Raw genomic sequence first — 4,977 nt, forward strand, 5'->3', positions numbered from 1 at the left:
CAGACAAACTAGATTTTAAAACAAAGACTGTAAAGTCTGAAGGGGAGGGCAGGCAGAGTTAGCAGCCCCCGAGGCTCTCCCACTGCTCACCCTTTCTTCTCTTCTCCCCCAGCCTCTTTCTCTCTGTCCCATAACTTTTCTCCTGAAAACCCCTTATTTAGCCAAAGGAAAGAGGTAAGGGGAACGCTCTCCCCTCCCCCCTCCAAACTCCCCCCCAATTTTTCCAATCCAGAGAAAGCAAGGGAGTGAGCGGGCACCCAGCTGACCACGAGCCTGCTCTGCTGCAAGGTGGACCCCGTCTTCAGGGCCATGCCGGACGCCAACCTGCTCTACGGTGACCGCGCTTTACAGAACTTGCTCACCATCGAGGAGCACTATCTTCCTAGTGCTCCTACTTCAAATGTGTGCAGAAGGACATTCAGCCCTACATGTGCAGGATGGTGCCACCTGGATGCTGGAGGTCTGTGAGGAACAGAAGTGTGAAGAAGAGGTCTTACCTTTGGCCATGAATTACCTGGACCGCTTCTTGGCTGGGGTCCCAACTCCTGGGTGCTATCTGCATGTTCCTGGCCTCCAAGCTCAGAGACCACCGCTCTGACAGCAGAGAAGTTGTGCATTTACACCAACAACTCCATCACACCTCAGGAGCTGCTGGAGTGGGAGCTGGTGGTGTTGGAGAAGTTGAAGTGGAACCTGGCGGCTGTCACTCCTCACGACCTCATCTAGCACATCCTTCGCAAGCTGCCCCAGCCCAGCGAGAAGTTGTCTCTGATCCGCAAGCATGTGCAGACTTTCATTGCTCTGTGTGCTACCAACTTTAAGCTCGCCATGTACCTGCCATCGATGCTTGCAACTGGAAGTGTTGGAGTCGCCATCTATGGGCTCCAGCAGGATGAGGACGTGAGCTCACTCACCGGTAATGCCCTGGTAGATCTGCTGGTCAAGATCACCAACACAGATGTGGACTGCCTCAAAGCCTTCCAGGAGCAGATTGAGGTGGTGCTGCTCAATGGCCTGCAGTATTTCTGTCAGGACCAGGGGGATGGGTCCAAGCCAGAGGATGAACCGGACCAGGCCAGCACCCCTACAGATGTGCGGGATATTGACCTGTGAGGATGTAGTCTGGCCGCATGGGAGGGACGTGTTCACACCTGCTCTCTCCTTTTCTCTGGTTGTGTTTTGTTCTTTGTGTTTTAGGATGAAACTTAAAAAAAAAAATCTGCCCCCACCTAGATCATATTGAAAGATCTTTTAGAAGAGAGAGAAAAACGTCCTATATAAATGGAATAACTAAAAGCATTTGGTGTCTATTTGAAGTGCAACAGAAGGGAATCCCTTCTCTATGCAAACAGTTATTGTTTGAGTATGTTAAAATAGTAAAATGCTTACAGGAGACCCTACAGACTAAAGAAAATGTATGCTGCAAATATGGGAACAAATTAGAGGAGGCTTTTTTTTTCATGTTATGACCAGCATGTACACACCCCTTTTAGGATAATTTCAAGGAACTGCATATGCCATTTATGGCATCGTTAGATTGCGAAGCAATGAACTCGAGAAAGAATTAGAAATAAGGGACGTGAAGGGGGAGGGAGGACCAAACAATCTGTCAACGCGGTTGAACCATTTTGGATGTGGAAGCACCTTTGCTCTCGACTACCTGTTTGTTACTAAGTCAGGAGCGTAGCTGAATCTCTAGTTGCGAACTCTTGCTGTCTATGGTAGCTGCTACCTGAAAGAGAGGTTTTATTTTGTCGGCTGGACACAGGTGATTGGGTCCTGGGTTTCACGTGTCTTTTTGACGTCATGCTTCTTCTTCCAAACATGGTTCATGGCAGACACCAACCACCATATTTTTATCAAAAGGGGCAATTTCGCTTTGGGCCATAACCAAAACTCCTATAAATGGAGGCAGATGGAGACCAAGGGTGGGATCTGGAATGGAATCTTTTCTCTTAATGTATTGAAGAGGGTGATGTGATCTTGGCATCCTTTATTTTTTTTAAAAAAACTGATTTTTGGTGCTGATTGGCATGTCTCGTCTATAGCTTAGGGTTGTTATAAACCATTCCATTCAAAAAGCACTTTAAAAAATTGTTCCCATGCATACCCCTGGCTCTCTGGAGGGCTCCAGGTCCTTCCGCAGGTGCCCCAGATGGAGCAGTCATGGTGTTTCCTGTTCCCAGTGAACCCCTCTGGTTAGGGCTGCCGGTGGAGTGCCTGAGGAGCCCAGTGCAGCAGGTGAGGGAGGCCTAGTGGTCCCCTCTGGGGCAGGTGCCACGTCGGTGCCAGGCGCTGGCTTGGAGGCGCGGACACGGTGCATGGGGAGGTGTGAGCCATCACGACCCAGAACTAGCCAGGGCGGGTGGTGGCCACCCAGGGCTGTCATTTCCCCCTGTGTGCATGCTTTGGTTCTCTCGCTTTTGTTGTTGTTGTTGTTATTTTGTTTGAAAAAAAAAAAAAAAGGAATGCAGGAGAAGCCAAGATGGCAGAACGGCATGGAAGCTTTTTGTGTGTCTCGCGTCCATGAAATCCAGCCAGACCAACACTAAACCATCCTACACACCTAGAAAACCGATTGGAAGATTAACACAACAATCTGCACAACCTGAACCACAGACTTCAGCAGGTACACGACATGAAGAGCTGAACTTGGGGAGCAAGAAGCCCTGAAAGGTAGGGAACCCCTTTTGCAGGAGGAGAGAGGACAGAGACTGGGGAGGGGGGCGGAGAGCATACGGGAAAAGCACCCCTCCCCAAAAGCAGCTGGAGAGAAAGTGGAAAACTGGAAACAGCTTCAGGGACTAAACTAAAAAGGGAGAGACAAGAAAGGAGAGGGTTTAAATTCCATTAAGACTGTAAACAAGGGGAGCACAAAGGCTGCAACTCCGCAGCTCGATACCTGGCGGTGCTCTGGTGGGAAGGGCGAATCCCCAGGAACAGAGTGGGGTCCAGGAGGTTCGTGGGCCACACGGGGAAAAGCGGTTCCACTGCTGGAAGGACATTTGGTAGAGACTGTTGAAGCCACCTGGTCCCAGCAGACTCCGGAAGGCAGCCACATTCGCTGGTGCTGGGGCAAGGTTGTTGAGGGTGAAGCCTGGTGCCAGATGTGTGTTGCGATTTTCCATGGTCCCTGAAGCACTGAGGCTACACTGTCTTGCGATTTTGGGGGAGGCAGGCTGGCACCTGGCTGCAGTCTCAGGGCACCGGCAGCAGCAGGGTCCAGCGGGTGTTCCTGGGTGCAGCCAACATTCGGCTGTTGCTCATTCACCATTGCTCGTGAGACCCTCCCGCAGAGGGGCAGGGCGGGTCAAAGCCTCAGTCCTTCAGAAGAAAGGAGCCGGGGAAAACAGCCGCATCTGAGACAAAACTCGGGAGAGAGGTACTGCCTGGGGCCTGGTCACAGAGAGTCGAAAAGCGGGGAGTGGATGAGAGCTGAAGACGGAGGACCGGAGCACAATTTGCTGATCCAGGAGAAGAGACTGGGTGGCTGGATGGCGCCATTTTTCACCGCTCCTGCACATGCACATGCGCACCAACGAGCACTGCAACAATCCACCCCAGTAGGCTAGCAGCGCCATCTAGGGGAGAGTGGAGCTGTTACACCAAGCCCTGCCCAACTGGGCCAACTTTGCTCTTCAAGAACACAAACCTCACCGCCGGCTTAAGCTATGGGCTATAAAGAGCTACGTGGACTGGCCTCTAGGGGAAAACAAAGCAATTTCAGTCCTACTTCAATCTGTTAGCCGGTTCATCTATTCAATTTTTTTTCTTTTTCCTTTTTCTCTTTTACAATTCTTTTCTTTTTCTTGAATACAGAAAGAGAAAAAACTCATTTTTATTTTCAATTTTTATTAAAAACATCTGTCTTTAACTTTTATTACTATATTTTTTACTATATTATTACTATATTTTTATTACTATTTTTTTTGTGTAAATTTTTTCAAATTCTACTTTACTTCCATCATTTTATTTTAGTCTATTTCAGTGTACTCACCTTTTCAAATTTTCAAACAATTTCCTTTTTTTCTTTCTTTTTCTTTTTTTCTCTTTTTCATTTCTTTTCTTTTTCTTGAATGCAGAAAGAGAAAAACTTCATTTTTACTTTCAATTTCTTTTAAAAATATTTTTAATTTTCATTACTATATTTTTTGCTTTTATGTAATTTTTTTCAAATTCTATCTTACTCCCATCATTTTATTTCAGTCTACTACAGTGTATTCACTTTTTCAAATTTTCAAACGATTTGGGTTTTTTTGTCTTTTCCTTTTTTCTTTTTATCTTTTTTTCCTTTTCGTTTTTTTTTCTTTTTTCTTAAATACAGAAAATGAAAAAAATCATATTTCTTTTTAATTTTTATTAAAAATATTTCTCTATAATTTTTTTCTATATTCTCTACTTTTGTGTATTTTAGTCTACTTTAGTGTATTCATTTTCAAATTCTCAAACAATTTCCTTTTTTTCTCTCCCTCCCCCCCTTTTTTTTGTTTGTTTCTCTAATCTGTCAAACCACTTCCTCCACTCAGACCAAAACACACCTAGGATCTAGCATCATCTATTCAATTTTTGTGTGGGTGTGTTTTTAATTTTTCATTTTAATATTTTTTTAATTTTAATGTTTTTAATTTCAATTTTTCTACCTCATTAATTCCTTTTCTCCCTTCAAAATGACAAAACGAAAGAATTCACACCAAAAGAAAGAGCACAAAGAAACGACAGACAGGGACTTAACCAACACAGACACAAGCAAGACGTCTGAACCAGAATTTAGAATCACAATAATAAGAATACTAGCTGGAGTCAAAAATAGATTTGAATCCCTTTCTGCAGAGATAAAAGAAGTAAAAAATAGCCAGAATGAAATTTAAAATCCTACAAATAAGCTGCAATCACGGATGGATGAAGCAGTGGCAAGGATGGACAAGGCAGAACAGAGAATCAACTACATAGAGGACAAACTTATAGAGACTAATGAAG

The 4,977-nt window shown here is 45.1% G+C and overlaps 1 pseudogene; it reads left to right on the forward strand.

Annotated features, from left to right (window-relative positions):
* Nucleotides 1-276: 276 nt before the first annotated feature.
* LOC121042236 (G1/S-specific cyclin-D2-like) lies at nt 277-1,254 on the forward strand (annotated as a pseudogene).
* The last annotated feature ends 3,723 nt before the right edge of the window (nt 1,255-4,977 follow it).

The sequence above is a fragment of the Herpailurus yagouaroundi genome, unplaced genomic scaffold (assembly GCF_014898765.1).
Source record: "Herpailurus yagouaroundi ecotype Mexico unplaced genomic scaffold, PumYag 185, whole genome shotgun sequence".
Lineage (NCBI taxonomy): Eukaryota > Metazoa > Chordata > Mammalia > Carnivora > Felidae > Herpailurus > Herpailurus yagouaroundi.